Source organism: Sciurus vulgaris, assembly GCF_902686455.1.
Source record: "Sciurus vulgaris genome assembly, chromosome: 6".
In the NCBI taxonomy this organism is placed as follows: domain Eukaryota; kingdom Metazoa; phylum Chordata; class Mammalia; order Rodentia; family Sciuridae; genus Sciurus; species Sciurus vulgaris.
In genome coordinates this window covers 45,315,667-45,334,762 of record NC_136466.1, presented here as the reverse complement: position 1 = coordinate 45,334,762, position 19,096 = coordinate 45,315,667, and the positions used below count along the sequence as shown (strand labels likewise).

Genomic DNA, 19,096 nt, shown 5'->3' with positions numbered 1-19,096 from the left:
ATCAATGGTACAGAATAGAGGACACGGACACAAACCCAAATAAATACAATTTTCTCATACTAGACAAAGGGGCCAAAAATATGCAATGGAGAAAAGATAGCCTCTTCAACAAATGGTGCTGGGAGAATTGGAAATCCATATGCAACAGAATGAAACTAAACCCATATCTCTCACCATGCACGAAACTAAACTCAAAATGGATTAAGGACCTCGGAATCAGACCACAGACCCTGCAGATTATAGAAGAAAAAGTAGGTCCAAATCTTCATCTTGTTGGTCTAGGACCAGACTTCCTTAACAGGACTCCCATAGCACAAGAAATAAAAGCTAGAATCAACCACTGGGATAGATTCAAACTAAAAAGCTTTCTCTCAGCAAAGGAAACTATCAGCAATGCGAAGAAAGAGCCTACAGAGTGGGAGAATATCTTTGCCAATCATACTTCAGATAGAGCACTAATCTCCAGAATCTATAAAGAACTCAAAAAACTCTACTCCAAGAATTCAAATAGTCCAGTCAACAAATGGGCTAAGGAAATGAATAGACACTTCACAGAAGAAGATCTACAAGCAATCAACAAACATATGGAAAAATGTTCAACATCTCTAGTAATAAGAGAAATGCAAATCAAAACCACCCTAAGGTTCCATCTCACCCCAATTAGAATGGCGATTATCAAGAATACGAGCAACAACAGGTGTTGGCGAGGATGTGGGGAGAAAGGTACACTCATACACTGCTGGTGGGGCTGCAAATTAGTGCAGCCGCTATGGAAAGCAGTGTGGAGATTCCTTAGAAAACTTGGAATGGAACCACCATTTGACCCAGCTATCCCACTCCTTGGCCTATACCCAAAGGACTTAAAATCTGCATACTACAGAAATACAGCCACATCAATGTTCATAGCTGCTCAATTCACAATAGCCAGACTGTGGAACCAACCTAGATGCCCTTCAATTGATGAGTGGATAAAGAAACTGTGGTATATATATACTATGGAATATTACTCAGCCATAAAGAATGATAAAATTATGACATTTGCAGGCAAATGGATGAAATTGGAGAATATCATGCTAAGTGAGATAAGCCAATCTCAAAAAGTCAAAGGACGAATGATATCGCTAATAAGTGGAGGTTGACACATAATGGGGGGGAGGGAAGGGTTAGAGTTAGGGTTAGGGAGGGGGGCAAGTATGGAGGAAGGAACTACTGTATAGAGGGTAAAGAGGGGTGGGAGGGGTGGGGGGAAGGGAAAAAAATAACAGAATGAATCAAACAACATTGCTCTATGTAAATTTATGATTACACAAATGGTATGCCTTTACGCCATGTACAGAGAAACAACATGTATCCCATTTGTTTACAATAAAAAAAAAAAAAAAAGAAAAAAAGAAAATCTATACTCCAACAAAATAGAAAATTTCGAAGACATCAACAGGTTTCTAGAGACATATGAATTGCCTAAACTGAATGAGGAGGACATACACAATTTAAATAGACCAATTTCAAGTACGAAAATAGAGGAAGTCATCAAAAGCTTACCAACAAAGAAAAGTCGGGACCAGATGGGTTCTCAGCCGAGTTCTACAAAACCTTTAAGGAAGAGCTCATTCCAATACTTCTCAAAGTATTCCATAAAATAGAAGAGGAGGGAACCCTCCCAAACTCATTCTATGAAGCCAATATCACACTGATACCTAAACCAGACAGAGACTCATCAAGGAAAGAAAATTTCAGACCAATATCCTTAATGAACATCGACGCAAAAATTCTCAACAAAATTTTAGCAAATCGCATACAAAAACATATTAAAAAGATAGTGCACCATGATCAAGTGGGTTTCATCCCAGGGATGCAAGGTTGGTTCAACATCAGGAAATCAATAAACGTAATTCACCATATTAATAGACTTAAAGTCAAGAATCACATGATTATTTCAATAGATGCAGAAAAAGCATTTGATAAAATACAGCACCCCTTCATGCTCAAAACACTAGAAAAAATTGGGGTAGTGGGAACATTCCTTAACATTGTAAAGGCCATTTATGCTAAGCCCATGGCTAATATCATTCTAAATGGTGAAAAACTGAAAGCATTCCCCCTAAAAACTGGAACAAGGCAGGGATGCCCTCTTTCACCACTTCTATTCAACATCGTTCTTGAGACTCTGGCCAGAGCAATTAGACAAACCAAAGAAATTAAAGGGATACGAATTGGAAAAGAAGAACTCAAACTATCCCTGTTCGCTGATGACATGATTATATATTTAGAGGAACCAGGAAATTCCACCAGAAAACTCTTAGAACTCATAAGTGATTTCAGTAAAGTAGCAGGTTACAAGATCAATGCCCATAAATCCAACGCATTTTTATACATAAGTGATGAATCTTCAGAAAGAGAAATTAGGAAAACTACCCCATTCACAATAGCCTTGAAAAAAATAAAATACTTGGGAATCAATCTCACAAAAGAGGTGAAAGACCTCTACAATGAGAACTATACAACACTAAAGAAAGAAATTAAAGAACACCTTAGAAGATGGAAAGATCTTCCATGTTCTTGGATAGGAAGAATTAATATTGTCAAAATGGCCATACTACCTAAAGTGCTATACAAATTCAATGCAATTCCAATTAAAATCCCAATGACGTACCTTACAGAAATAGAGCAAGCAATTATGAAATTCATCTGGAAGAATAAGAAACCCAGAATAGCTAAAGCAATCCTTAGCAGGAAGAGTGAAACAGGGGGTATTGCAATACCAGATCTTCAACTCTACTACAAAGCAATGGTAACAAAAACGGCATGGTATTGGTACCAAGATAGAAAGGTGGATCAATGGTACAGAATAGAGGACACGGACACAAACCCAAATAAATACAATTTTCTCATACTAGACAAAGGGGCCAAAAATATGCAATGGAGAAAAGATAGCCTCTTCAACAAATGGTGCTGGGAGAATTGGAAATCCATATGCAACAGAATGAAACTAAACCCATATCTCTCACCATGCACGAAACTAAACTCAAAATGGATTAAGGACCTCGGAATCAGACCAGAGACCCTGCAGATTATAGAAGAAAAAGTAGGTCCAAATTTTCACCTTGTTGGTCTAGGACCAGACTTCCTTAACAGGACTCCCATAGCACAAGAAATAAAAGCTAGAATCAACCACTGGGATAGATTCAAACTTAAAAGCTTTCTCTCAGCAAAGGAAACTATCAGCAATGCGAAGAAAGAGCCTACAGAGTGGGAGAATATCTTTGCCAATCATACTTCAGATAGAGCACTAATCTCCAGAATCTATAAAGAACTCAAAAAACTCTACTCCAAGAATTCAAATAGTCCAGTCAACAAATGGGCTAAGGAAATGAATAGACACTTCACAGAAGAAGATCTACAAGCAATCAACAAACATATGGAAAAATGTTCAACATCTCTAGTAATAAGAGAAATGCAAATCAAAACCACCCTAAGATTCCATCTCACCCCAATTAGAATGGCGATTATCAAGAATACGAGCAACAACAGGTGTTGGCGAGGATGTGGGGAGAAAGGTACACTCATACACTGCTGGTGGGGCTGCAAATTAGTGCAGCCACTATGGAAAGCAGTGTGGAGATTCCTTAGAAAACTTGGAATGGAACCACCATTTGACCCAGCTATCCCACTCCTTGGCCTATACCCAAAGGACTTAAAATCTGCATACTACAGAAATACAGCCACATCAATGTTCATAGCTGCTCAATTCACAATAGCCAGACTGTGGAACCAACCTAGATGCCCTTCAATTGATGAGTGGATAAAGAAACTGTGGTATATATATACAATGGAATATTACTCAGCCATAAAGAATGACAAAATTATGACATTTGCAGGCAAATGGATGAAATTGGAGAATATCATGCTAAGTGAGATAGGCCGATCTCAAAAAGTCAAAGGACGAATGATATCGCTGATAAGTGGAGGATGACACATAATGGGGGGAGGGAAGGGTTAGAGTTAGGGTTAGGGAGGGGGGCAAGTATGGAGGAAGGAACTACTGTATAGAGGCTAAAGAGGGGTGGGAGGGGTTGGGGGAAGGGAAAAAATAACAGAATGAATCAAACAACATTGCTCTATGTAAATTTATGATTACACAAATGGTATGCCTTTACGCCATGTACAAACAGAGAAACAACATGTATCCCATTTGTTTACAATAAAAAAAAAAAAGAAGTAATTGTCAAAGAATTATTTATGACATATAGAGAAATATAAGTCATCTGTGTCCAAAGACAAAAAAAGTGATCAAAGTCTTACCTATAAAAATAATCAGAAATAATGCTGAAGTTAAATATAAAGGTAAGAATTTACAGAATTTGAACTTCTTCAGAAATAAAAGATTTTGGTCAAAAAAGAATGAAGAAATCAATGCAAAACCACAAAGATTGAGGAGTTTCTCAAGAACTTATCTTTGTATGGGATAAGGAAGCCCTATTCTCTTAGAAATCTTCTAGAACTCAAACAAATTTAGCAAAGTAGCAGGGTTTAAAGTCAACACCAACAAACCAATTGCATTTCTACACACCAAGGATATATCAGCTTAAAGAGAAATCAGGAAAACTATTCCCTTTACAATAACTTAAAAAATAAAATATTTGGGAATTGTTATGGTTTGGATGTGAGGTGTCCCCCAAAAGCTCATGTGTGAGACAATGCAAGAAGGTTCAGAGAAGAAATGATTGGGTTGCAAAAGTCTTAACTCAATTAGTGATTTAATTCCCATATAGGGATTAACTGAGTGGTAACTGAAGTGGTAGGGTGTGGCTGGAGGAGATTGGAATTGAGGTGTGGCTTTGGGGTATATATTTTGTATCTGGAGAGTGGAGTCTCTATCTGCTTTCTTATGATGTGAGCTGCTTCCTCTGCCATGCTCTTTTGCCATGATGTTCCGCCTCACCTCAAGCCTCAAGAAATAGAGCCAGCTATCCATGGATTGAGACCTCTGAAACCCTGAGCACTCAAATAAACTCTTCCTCCTCTATGACTTTGTTTGTCAGATCCTTTTAGTCACAGCAGTGAAAAAGCTGACTAAAAAAGGAATCAACATAATAAAAGAGGAGAAAGACCTCTATAATGAAAACTACAGAACATTAAAGAAAGAAATTGAAGACCTTAGATAGGCAGAATTAATATCTTCAAAATAGCCCTACTACCAAAAGCATTATACAGATCTAATGCAATTCCTATAAAGATTTAATGCAAGTTTCTATTTTTTCCAGAAATAGAAAAAGCAACCATGAAATTCATTTGGAAAAATAAGAGGCCCAGAATAGCCAAAGCAATCATTAGTGAGGAGAGTGATGCAAGAGACATCACAATACCAGAAATTAAATTATACTACAGAGCTATAGTAACAAAAACAGCATGGTATTGGCACCAAAACAGACATGAAGACCAATGGAACAGAATAGAAGACACAGAGACAAACCCACATAAATACAGTTGTGTCATCCTAGACAAAAATACTATAAACATATATTGGAGAAAAGACAGCCTCTTCAACAAATAGTGCTGGGAAAATTGGAAATTCATATGTAGTAAAATGAAATTAAACCCCTCTTTCTCACCCTGCACAAAACTCAACACAAACTGTGTCAAGGACTTAGTCATTAGAACAGAGACCCTGTGCCTAACAGAAAAAAATATAGGTCTAAATCTCCATCATGTTGGTTTAGGAACTAACTTCCTTAACAAGACTCCTAGAGCACAAGATGTAAAATCAAGAATCAATAAATGAGATGGAATCAAACTAAAAAGCTTCTTCACATCAAAGGAAATAATCAAGAATGTGAACAGAGAGCCTACAGAATGGGAGAAAATCTTTTCCACCAGTACCTCAGATAAGACATAATCTCCAGGACATATAAAGAACTCAAAAAACTTAACACCAGAAAAATAAACAATCCAATTAATAAATGGGCAAAGGAACTGAACAAACACTTCACAGAAGAAGAAATATGAATGGTCAAAAAAATATGAAAAAATGTTCAACACCTCTAACAATTAGAGAAATGCAAATTGAAACTACACTGAGATTCCATCTCACTCCAGTCAGAATGGTGATTATCAAGAAACAATAAATGTTGGCAAGAATGTGGGGAGGAAAGGTACTCTCATACATTGTTGGTGGAGTTGCAAATTGGTGCAACCACTATGGAAAGCTGTATGGAGATTCCTCAGAAAACTTGGAATGGAACCACGATTTGACCCAGTTATCCCACTCCTCGGTTTATACCCTCAGGACTTAAAGTCAGCATACTACAGTGACGCAGTCACATCAATGTTTATAGCACTCAACTCAAAATAACCAAGCTTTGGAAACAACATATGTGTCCTTCAATGGATGAATGGATTAAGAAAAATGTGGCATATATACACAATGGAATATTACTCAGCCATAAAGAAGAATGAAATAATAGAATTTTCCAGTAAATGGATGGAAGTGGAGAATATCATGCTAAGTGAAATAAACCAATCCCCAAAAACCCAAGATTGAAAGTTCTCTCTGATTTGTAGATGCAAACCCAAAAAGAAGGGAGGTTGGGGAAGGGTATAATAGAAATCCACTGGATTAGACAAAGGAAAATGAAGGAATTGGGAGTGGGGAGGGGAATAGGTAAGACAGTAGAATCAATCAGACATAACTTTTCTAGCCTTGTATCCAATACACAACCAGAGTAAATCCACATCATGTATAATCACAACAGTGGGGTCCTAAATAGAGTAAGTTATATTTTATGTATGTATAATTTGCCAAAATACATTCTACTGTCATCTATAACTAAAAAGAACAAAATAAAAATAATTTACATACAATATTAACAAAACCTTTTCTTTTTTTTTTTTTTGCAAAAACAAAACAAAAAAGAAAAAACTCTTTGCACTACAAAAGCCAACATACAAGAGACATTTGTTGTCGTTTTCTAAAGAAAGTCAGACTATTCAAGGAACTTTTCCTCCTAAGTGGTTAGTTGTGTTTTGTTTTTCCTTTCAGTCTGGGGATTGAACCCAGGGCTTTGCACATGCTAGGTTAGTGCTCTATGATTGAGCTACATCCCCAGCCCTATGAATTTTTTTTCATCTTTACTATACATAAGGTTGTCAATTTCACAATCCTAATATAACACTATATATAAATGTAAATATACACAAACATGTGAAATGAAAATTTTAAAGCTTTTAATTTAGTTTTCAGATATATTAATTAATCATTAATTAATTAATGTATCATGTGTATCATTAATGCACATAAGACTCTAAATACACTGTATCAAATTCCCCATCATAAAATCAAATTCCTGCTGCTTGTTTGTATTACTTTCATAATTTCTAGCTTTATGACTTTTAGTCTCTTAGAAAGTGTCCAAATAACTGGAGATTTCAGAGTTAATATTTATCCACAAATTAATTTAATATTAGTCCAAGCTCTAGGGTCTTAGATTTATATTTGAAGTTGGAATAATATGAAGTCACACAATGCTACTGATATTAAAAGTTAGACAGATGGCATTTAAAGTTTTCAGTAAGTGTAAAATTTTAATTTATTTGAAGTAGTGTTTGAAGCTTATAAAATACAATCCTTTTAAAAGATAACTAACAATTGTAATTTAATCGAGCACATGTGTTTACCCTAACTATTTTGTAGAAAGACTAACTTATCTAATCCATTAAACTTATCAAAAAATATAGAGTTAGTTTTTTCAGGAGCAATAAAACCCCAAGCCTTACAGAAAAAGAATATATGTATTTTAAACATATATTTTGCATTACAATAAACTCAGCAGAAGAACATACCTTTACTAAGATATAATTCATATATGATATAGTTCATCCAATAACTTTTAGAATGTTCATGGATCTTTGCAACATCACAGTCAACTTTAGAACATTTTCATTACCTCAAATGAGATCTTGTATTCTTTATTTTAATCAACTCCCTGTTGCTCATCCCTTACCAGACCAAAGCAAACCACAATTATACTTCATGTTTTAATGGATTCTCCCCCTCTGGACATATCACATAAATAGAATAAAGAATATGTGGTCTTTCATGTCTGACTCATTTCATTTAACATAATGTTTTCCAGGTTCATCTATGTTGAAGCATGTATCAGTACTTCATTCCTTTTCATGGCTGAATAATATTCCATTATATGAATAGACAATGTTTTGTTCACTCAATTTATGTGTATTTGGGGTTCTTTGTCTGTTTTTCATAAATGCTGCGTTGAACTTTCATGAAGAAGTTTCTGCATGAATATGTATTTTGATTTCTCCTCTCTTGAGGAGATGAGTCATAAGGTTAACTGTTTATGGAAGAGTCAAACTGTTTCCCAAGTTTGTTGCACCATTTTGCATTAATGGTGCATTAAATCCAGTCAAAGTGATAGACAATAAGCAAAGTAAATGATAAATGTGATCAACAAGAACATAAAGAAGTATATAGTAGGATAGTCCAGGTTTGGGGTTAAAATTGTAGATGAAATGAGAAAGTCACTTTATGTACGAGCTGAATTATATATATATGACCTCACTTTAAAAATCAAACAAAACAAATCCCAAAAGCCACTGAGGTTGGTAGTGTTATCAGCATGAGCGCAGGTAGATTCACAGGCTAGATAGTTTGGTCAAGATTCCAAGGCAGGTAAGTGGTGCAGCTGGACTTTGAACAGATTGTTCTGACTTCAAGTTTGGTGCTCTCTTCACTATACCACATTTTCACAAGTGTGTATTTTGCTAGAGTTCATTACTTAAAATGTAAACACAATACATTCAGGACAAAACCAATAATAAATATAACAGGGTCATTAACCTTAACAAATAATCTTAGTAGATATTTTAGTCAGCTTTTTCGCTGCTGTAACTAAATGATCTGACCAGCACAATTATAGAGGGGGAAAGGTTTATTTGAGGGCTCACGGTTTCAGAGGTCTTATTTAGTTCATAGATGGCCAGCTCCATTCCATGGGGCTCCAGATCAGGTTGAACATCATGGCAGGACAGTGTAGTAGAGGGAAACAGCTTACAATCGTGATCAGGAAGCAGAGAGAGAGAGAAAGAGAGTGTCCACTCTCCAGATTCAAAATATATACCCTATAACCACATCCTACCACTTCAATTAATCCCATCAGGGATTAATTCGCTGATTGGGTTAAGACTCTTACAACCCAATCATTTCTCCTCTGGACCTTCCTGCATTCTCTTGCATGTGAGCTTTTAGGGGACACCTCACATCCAAACCATAACAGCAGACAATAAATATGCACGTATTCAAAAATATGTAATTTATGCATGAATATACCATAAATACTATATAGTAGAGAACATCCATTCTTTCCTACTGTTTTTGGAACCTCTTCTGGAGCAGGGCACTGCATATTACTATTGGCAAATTCCCATGTGGTTTCCATTTTATTTTGAGAACTTCCTTGTTTTAAGGACAGATCAACATCTAGGCGTGTATAATACTTTGGAATCCAATCCTACTTTCTCTGTTCCCTGACCATTCATTCCCTTATAAACTAGAAATAATCTGCTAAAGAAAAATTGTTTAAAAGGACTTATTGTAGAACTTTTTCTTTAAAATTAGCCAAACATATTTGTGACACATAGGCATACAACTGATACCTCTCTCTGAGGGAATCCCTCTTAGGATTGTGCGTCCGTTCAAGAAAATAAAAACACCCATTCAGAATCACCAGTGGAGTCATAAGAAGATAGCTCTTGTGAGGACATGAGCCTATTGTCATTCTTACCTATGACTGTCATGCACTTTGCAGTTTTATGAGCCGTCTTTATTTTCTTGGGAGTCTTCCCAATTGCTTTGATGGTGGAAGTAACCAAACCTTAAGGTAACCTTCGTCAGCTGACTGTCCCTTAACTCCAGCAATATTTACATCTCAATATTCAGTGAGTCCTTTACCCATAAAAATAAATCCTGAAAATACGTGAAAATGGGCGAGGGGTCTTATTTCAGTGAGCAGGTCTGTGGGTCTCACTCAGATTGAGGAATGGAATGTTGGCTGGCCTTCATTTGACCTGGAGCTCTCCAAGTCCCCCTCCATTGTGAGGATAGGTCCCACTCTCTGCTCACTTATTTATAAAGTTCATAATGTACTTTTATACTAAGATCATACTCATACCACTATATCATAAACACCATAAAACATGCAAATAAAGATCATTTAAAACAAAATCAACATTGTAAAACAGACATTAAAATGTTTCAAGATGTGAAGTTCCCTTGCTATTGCTAACAGTTCTGTTGTTATTGTTAATCACATTTTAAATGAAAGCAGTGTAATTGGACAGGTTTTTTAAAAAATACTTGCCACAATACACTGTGATGTTGCAGCACGGGGCTCTTCTTGTTTTGAAACTTGATTTTAATGACCGTCATAGTGGAAAAAAGATTTTAAAAAATACCATTGTAGTCTGTGCAGCATAGAAATTTTGGTTGAGATACACACATTTCCACGGCTCCAAAATGCTACTCACACCAAAATACATTCATTCCATACCAGTAGCTTCAAAAGCCTCTATTAAAAAAAAAAAAAAAAAAAGTCTCAATTCATTTCAGCATCAACTTCAAAATCTGAAGTCCAACATTTTATCTAAATAGCATCTAAATCAGCTATGGGTGAGATTTGAGGTATGATTCAATCTAAGACAAACTTCCCCTCCAGTTGGTGAGTCTGTAAAACCAAACAAATTGCATGTTAATTTACATTACAGTAGCAGGCTAAGGGTGGTGGCACAGGCCTGTAGGCTGAGGCAGGAGGATCCCTGGAGCCCAGAAGTTCCAGGTCAATCTGGGCAACATAGCGAGACCCTGTCTCAAAAGGAATCAAAACAGAAGTACAGTGAAGGGACCCATTTGGAATGGATATACCCATCCAAAAAGGGATTAACAGGACAGGAGGAAGGGAGAACAGGCATCAGGCAAGTCCAAAATTTGGAAGGGTAAACGTCATGAAACCTTGAAGTTTAAGAAATCCTCTGGCTTGATGCTTTGCCTCCTAGGCCTACTAGAGTGGCAACATCCACACCACAGCTTGGCAGAAGCCTTCTGCTGGGACACCACAGCTCTTCCAGAGTGGGCCTGTGCCTCTGGCTTGTCCCCTGCTGGGCTCAGGGCCCCACAGCTCCAGGGGCCCCTCTGCCTGTGGAGGCAGCTGAGCACTGGACTGTGGAGGGAGGGCAGGCTGGTGCTCTCTGAATCACCTTCAGGGCATTTTTCCATTGTCTTGAGGAACAGCTTGGGGTTCTGTTGGGGTGACTAATCCAAACCCTTATCAGGCCTCATTCCTAGTGTTCTCTTCCAAACATACTTTTTAATTTTTGTTATATGAATAGGCCAACAATTTTCCAAATCTTCAAGATCTCCTTCCTTTTCGCTTAATGATCCCATTTTTAAGTAATTTCTTCCTTCTTGCATTTTACTATAAACAGTCCAGGGGAGCCAAGTCATATTTCAAAACTTCACTTAAAAATCCCTTTAGCTAAGTATTCAGTTTCATTGTTCATAAGTTCTACCTTTCACAAAACACGGAACATGAACGTGCACGTTATTTGCCATGTTAAGTATTGCCTTTTTTCTCTTGTACAAAAACATGTTCCTCATTTTATACTGAAGTCTCATTAGAATGTCCTTTGCTTTCTGTGTTTCTAGCAACATGTGTTCATAATTTCTCAAATATACTAAAGGGGATGGTGGGACCCAGCCTCTCAATCCTTCTCTGCTGCTTTTTTTTTTTTTGGTACCCGGAATTAAACCCAAAGGCACTTAACTACTGAGCAACATCCCTAGCCCTTTTTTATATTTTATTTAGAGACAGCATCTCCTTATGTTGCTTAGGGCCTTGCTAAGTTGCTGAGGCTGGCTTTAAATTTGCGATCCTCCTGCCAAGTCATGGGATCTTTTCTGTTTTTTGACTCATGAGTGGTTTGTTCCTCCATGTGCTCCAACCGTGATATGCTGCCCTCTCAGAGGCCCAAAGTGGTGAGGCCACTCCATCTTGGACTAGAACCAGAAACCAATATAAACCTTTTCTCTTTGCAGATTAATTGTCTCAGTTATGTCATTATAGTAACACAGGCACTAACATAGGAACTAATCACATTCATAAGGTCTCCACACTCATGACCTAATCACCTCCCAAAGGCCCACTTCCTAATACCATTACATTGGAAATTAGGATCTCAACATATGAGTTTTGGAGGATGAGGGACACAAAACATCCAGTTGATAGCAAGTATTTAGACCTAGATGAAAAATGAAAAATTTAGAAAAATGTTTTCTAAATTCATCAAACTCATTTTAAAAATATCATGCAATATTTCTGTTCAAGTTCTGCTCCTATTGTAATTGAGGTATTATAAGCCCATTGTTCTTCCAAACTAATTGAAAGATAGTGCATTTTAAACATAGTATCTCCAACATTTTAAGTGCATAAATATGCAATTTTTGTAGGTAACTTTTAAATAACTTTTAGTAAAAAAAAAATAATTTCCAAACATTTGCTTTCAGATGGTCCTTCTGGAGCATGACTGAGCTGTTCCTTTCTCCCTCACTGTGAAACTACTGCCTTTACCTTGAAGCAGCAGACTGTGTGTCTATCTTTTTGAAAATATTTGCTAGATGACACAGTACTGCCAGCTTTGTTGTCCTCACTGAAGAGGTCAGGAGATTTGCTTTTTGGTCTTAACTTCATTTGTGATAACTATTTCATTAAACTTGCTTTTGCCATACAATGAAACTTTGTGGCATGAAAGGTTTTTGTGGTCACTCCCCAACATTTCAACATAATTCACTCAACTGGGTGCATGCACAGTGCTCTGGGTTGCAGTACGTGGAAAACAGTGGACGCACGAAAGCACTAGTGCCAATCCCTCCCCTTACCACCTCCTTTCTGTGTTAAGGAAGATTAATCGATATTCTCTAGAGAAATAGAACCTAGGGATATGTGTGTGTGTGTGTGTGTGTGTGTGTGTGTGTGTGTGTGTGTGTGTGTGATAGAGAGAAAGAGAGAGAAAGAGAGAGAGAGAGACATGAAAGAGGAAGAGGAAGAGAGAGAGGTTAATTTATTTTAGCGAACTGGCTCATGAGATTGTGGTTGGCAAATCTAAGTTCTTCAGGGCCAGCCAGCAGACTACAGACTATAGACTTCTTCAGGGAAGAGTTGATATTCCAGTCTTGAGTACAAAGGCAGGATTCCTTCCTCCTCAGTTTTTCTTCTCCTATGTCCTTCAGGTTATTGGAAGAGGCCCACCCCCATTATGGGAGGGTGGTAATGTGCTTCATTCAAAATCTATCAGTTTACATGTCAATTACTTTTAAAAAAAATTGCTTCCCCAAGCAACATCCAGACTGACATTTCACCAAACACCTGGGCACCAAAACCTATCCAGGTTGACAAATGAAATCAACCATCACATTCTCTTATCATAGTGGACCCTCCTGGGCACACCTGGGATATCTTGACAGCAGTTTGGACATTTTTCTGGGGTGACTGAACAGGGCCTAAATGATTAAGTGGTCTGTAGGGCCACTCTTAACAAGGTGTACCTGTGTTTGTTTTATGGACAGGTCAATGAGTGGGAGACTGTTATTTTTTAAGCACCTGTTATAGGCCTGAAGATGACAGCAGTGAGGTCTCACCAAACTTACTTTACAGCAGGTAATATTTTTTAAAAATCTACAACCATAGAACAAAATCAACATGTACCATAGTGAAGAAAGAAGCTAATCAGGAAAGAAGGTGGCTTGGGCCAGGCCTTGAAGAACAGATAAATTATTAACAAACTCATGGGAAAGGGTTGTTTGAAGTACAAATTGGAGACTTAATAAATGATGTTTAATTACTTTCTAGGAAAAAACAGTAACAAAAATATTTCTTTTTGCAATCGATTCTTAGGAATAACCATTTACTGTCATTTCCCTTTTTTTCCTAAGCCAATTGATCCCTTATCTTCTTGATTTCTTTATTTTCTACAAGTGTTTAATTTTTTAAAAGAAATTTTCTTGTAAAACTTCTAATAAGTATTAGACGCTATGAATTTAGACATAGTAGAAGAAAAGAATTTGAATGTGACAAGCCCTAGAAAACAATAAGTATATACATTCAAGCACTTTTTGACATTGAATTAAAAATGTAAAAATATTTCACACACTGGAATTGGTGGTGGCATTAATTTTATAGCCAGAATTTTCCAAATGAATTGGCATATTAGTAAAAAAAAAAAAAATTGGTAACAGATGCTTTAATGATCTTTTTTTCCCCTCCCCTTCCTTTTAAATACATATTTGTGGTGACCCACTCATATCCCCAACTATTTTGCACAAATAAATTCTCTGGCCAAATAACTTCCTTGAAAAATCCCAGTTGCCACCATGAACATCGTTTTTTCTTGATCAGCTTCTCAGAATAGCTAGGTGCTAAATAACTTTTGATTTTTTAAGGGTTTAGAGTAGGAATTATCTAAGGAAGAAAAAAAATTCCAACACAGACAGATTAGGCCACAATCAAAGGCAAAATGAGAATACAAGTAAATGTTGAGGACTTTAGCCTTACAAGCTCTTGGGTACTGAGAATTTAGAACAAAGACAGGCAGTATGCAGTTCAGCATCTGGTTTTAGTTCTGTAGCAGTTTTCCTTTAGTTAAAAATAGATGAGATGATTGCCAGTAACTTTCCCTGAGAAATTAATGTAACAAGATTTGCAAGGGAAATACCAAGACATCTCAACACAATGTATTTTCATTTTGTCTGAAGTGTTTTGTGCTTCAGAACTTGTTAGTGACAAAACAATAGAAAATATGAAGCCTTTCTACTTTTCCATAGAGCATTGCCAACTCTTGCCTTGCCCTGCCTTTCAAATTATTTGTGAAAGTGACGGACATTTGTGGGATGTCTTTAATACATCACTGAAACCAAATGTTCTCAGTCAAGGACAGATCAAACCACAAAGGGAGTCTCAGTTGTCAAATCACCAAATAACAAAATTTTAGATGGAAAAGGAGCAGAACTGGGATGACATCCCAGCCTGTAAGCACTCGGTCCTGGCTACTTGACATTTTTGTCAATTATACCAGTTTATCCTCCTTACCCTCATGCTCTTCCATAACTGAATACTTTGTAAGCCTTGGATGGCAGGAATTTTGGACCCTGTTGACAGTAGTTTGCCTTTTTCTTATGGATTCACTTTATACCTTATCCTACTTTCTTGGTAGAAGTTTTCAGAAGGCCTAAAACAACACAAGCAATAGCATTAGACCACATGTAAAGGGTTAAGAGATTCAGTTCCTTCTTCTGGTGCTGCTGTGGCTAAGTACATAGCTCTATCTTTCAGAACTAATATTTCAACCTCGGTAAAACTACAAAATAGAACATAAAGCTTTCTCAGTGCACTTTCAGATTTAACATAGCTGTAGCTTAGTTCAGGGATAGAGAGTAGGGTCTAGGGTCTAACACAGAACAGATGTTGTGATGGTTAATTTTATGTTTCAACTTGACTGGACTAAGGGATGCCCAGATAGCTGATGAAACATTGTTCCTAGGTATGTGTAGGAGGGTGTTCCTGGGAAAACTAGCATTTGAATTTGTAGAGCAAAGATCACACTCACTGATAGGAACAGGCATCATACAATATGCTAAGGCCCTGGTTTTTCTCTCTGTTCAAGTTGAGGCAACCATCATTTTCTGCCCAGAGACAAAAAAAAAGAAACAAAAACAGAAAATAACAAGTGTTGTTGTAGAATTACCATATATAGTTGTAGGTTTTGTATCACTCTAACAAAGTACCTGAGATAATTAACTTATAAAAGATAAGGTTGATTTGGCTCTTAACCCTGGAGGTTCCAGTCTAAGATTGATTAGACTCATTGCCTTGGGCCTCTGGTGAGGGTGTTGGACGACAATGGTGGGGAGTGAGTGATGGAGCAAATTCTTCACCCCATGTCCAGGAAGTAAAAGTGAGAAAGAGGTAGGGACCAAGGTCCCTTTTCAGGACACATCCCCAAAACCCTAAGGCCCTCCCAAAAGGTCCCATGTCCTAAGTTTCCATCACCCCCCAATACTGTCACTCTAGGGACCAAGCCCTTAATACATGGGTCTTTAGGGGACACTAATTCAAACCACAGCACCAAATGATCCAGAAATTCTATTTCAGGGTATATTCAAAAGAATTAAATAGAGATTCTCAAAGAGATATCTGTACACTTAAGATCATTGCGGTATTATTCACAATAGATAAAAATGTGGAAGTATCCCAAGTGTCCACCTATGAATGTATGGATAAGTAAAATGTGGTACATACATACAAAAGAATGTTACTTAGCCTTAAAAAGGAAGGAAATTCTGAAATGTGCTACATCATAGATGAACCTTGGAAATGTTATACTAAGTGATACAAGCCAGTCACAAAAAGACAAATATTATATGATTCTACTTGCATGAAAATACTCAGGTAATTAACTTAGAAGTTAACATGAATTCAAGGAAGGACTCGTATGTAGAACATATAAAGGACTTTCAGAACTCAACAGTAAAAATCACAAGCAATTCAATCAGGAAATGGACAGAGGCATGAACAGACATTTCACTGGGAAGGACAGCCAGATGAAAAACATCACATGAAAAGATGTTCAACGTTAATAGTCATAATAAAAATTAATTAAAATTTAAACCACAGCTAAATGTCATTACACACCTATTAGAATAGTTAAAATAAAGAATAGTGAAAACGCTAACAAGGATGTAGAAAACTGGATCCAACTGCTGTTGGGAATATCAAATGGTACAGCCACACTGAAAAAAACTTCGACAATTCACTTTGACAATTTCTTATAAAACTAAAACCGATGACCTAGCCATTGCATTCTTGGGCATTTATTCAAAAGGAATGAAAACTTATGTCCACAGAAATATAGCAGCTTTATGAATAACTGCCAGAAAGTTGAATGTGTGAATAGTTAAATGAACTGTGGTGCATACATACCATGGATACTATTAGCACACGATTTGGATGGCTTCCTATAGAATTAGACTAAGTGAGAAAAGCTAATCCTAAACAGTTAGGTATTGGGTGCCTCCATTTATATAAGATTTTTGAAATGACTAGGCTTTAAAAATGGAGAACAGATGAGGAGTTTCCAAGGGTTAGGGATAGGGAAGGGGGAGGTGGGAGAGCCAAGAGTCTTTGGGACTGGCAAAGCTCTCTTGGGCCTAGTTCAGTCCCCAAACCAGAGAACATTCTGGAAGCTAAGTTTCTGGGTGATGTCAGGGAAACAAATTCAGTGCCCTCTGCGCAAAAAGAAGCCTTGAGATTTGTTGCTCCCTGCAGCATACTTCTTGATGGGTTCCTCATACTTCCAAACACCGCCCCCCCGAGATGTGAAGGAAAACTCACTCAATAGCTCCTGTAGATCATTTCATCCAATAATCATTAGCAGCTAGAGGATGAGGAGAGTTATTTTTTTAAAAAACTGACTGATTACATCATAAGTACCACAAGAATTTCTCAAATAACCCAAGCAAATTCCTCAGACTGTGCTTAAAGCCAAGCAGAGGAATAACAGCTTTCTGGCTGTTCGTGCTCTCCTTCCACTGTTATTTATGAAGGTCAGACATTTTCTTGATTATTCCAGAGGTTAGTAAAGTTAGTTTCTCCCTCAATCTAAACTGTGTTCCATTTTGCAGTTGTCACCATTCAGATTCTGTTTGTTGGCTGCTGATAAAGATCCATTAAATGGTTTCCGGAAGCTACATTCTACTTGACCCTTCTTCATTGTGTTTACAGAATCACAAGTGCAATTATTAAAGCAGATGCTATTCATTTACATGATGAGATTGGTTTATTTTTGTGCTTAACCTCTGTGCTATTTTGGAGAAAAAAAGAAAATAATTATTTTTTCAAACCCTTTTCTTTATTTGCAATTGCATTCACTCCTGCAGAGAGACCTTTCTCAGAAGTCATTGTTAAGGGAAATAAAGGAACAGCAAGGGGTCTGGGTGTGTAGCTCTGTGGTAGGGCAGGTGTTAGCCTATAGGAGATCCTGGGTATAAGCCCCAGTACCACTACATTAATCAAGCAAGCAACCAACCAACCAAGCGAGCAAAGAAAAAACAAAGAAAGGCACAGCAAGTGGCACCTAGCTGCTGGTCATTGTCTGCCTGCATGAATGCTATGGGAATCCAGACTTGGATATACTGAATCTTCATATACTGAATTCTTCTTATCTTTCCTGTCTCCTCAGATTTTGACTGAAAGCAATGATACAGAATATTTGTCCCATAAAGCAGCTACAAACCTGAGAAAAATCAGCTGAGACTGCAGTAGATTCCTAATCTCCTCTCCTTGGGTCAAAGGTACTCAGATTTTAAATAAAACTCAACGAAATCTAAAATTTCAGACTGAATTTTAAAATTCTGAAATCATTATCATGCTGCCCTTTGTTTTTGTGCAATTATTAAACTCTGGTTCATGGCTTTCTGTGAAAAAAAAAAAAAAAAAAAAGAATTAGTGGCCTGTGTCCTAGGGAAATGCATGTGTTTATGGATACATAACATTTTGCTTTATAATTTCAAGAAGACTTAGACCATCTAAGCTACACAAACGCACCCAGTGACAGTACCAGTGGATTAGAATAAAAATACAAGGTGATCAAGAGAAAAAAATAATCAAATAAACATATAAAGCAGTCTCTGGCTTGTACCCCCAAAGTCCTAGACATAACAGATGAATATATTGAAAAAAAAAAAAAAAAAAAAAAAACTACACCCAAGTAGGAAAAAAAGAGGACCAGGGACTGAAAAAAATTCCTGCAATTCGAAGGTAGAAAGAACCATACTCCAAACCTATGCAATGAAGACTGCTGAAAATGAGATGCTCCAAGGAGGACGCAGGGCAATCAACAAGGAGATTATCCAGGGATGGTATGGGGAGGAGACAAGTTGGTCAGCTTCTTCCTTTCATTCTTTCCCATTGTCATGGACCAAAGACAAACAAGAGAGATATCTATTCCCAGTATGAAAAGAGTGGAGATTCTTGGG

The 19,096-nt window shown here is 37.1% G+C and overlaps 1 long non-coding RNA gene across 2 annotated transcripts in view; it reads left to right on the top strand.

The window, feature by feature from the left end:
- LOC306664174 overlaps positions 1–18,398 on the top strand; it is a 37,128-nt gene extending 18,730 nt beyond the window's left edge. Inside the window, exon 3 of one of the 2 annotated variants that reach the window (XR_013764668.1) lies at positions 18,301–18,398. This is a non-coding gene — a long non-coding RNA (uncharacterized lncRNA). Of the gene's footprint in view, positions 1–12,574; positions 12,706–18,300 lie in introns of those variants that run through there. The other variant, XR_013764669.1, reaches the window with a different exon arrangement.
- The last annotated feature ends 698 nt before the right edge of the window (positions 18,399–19,096 follow it).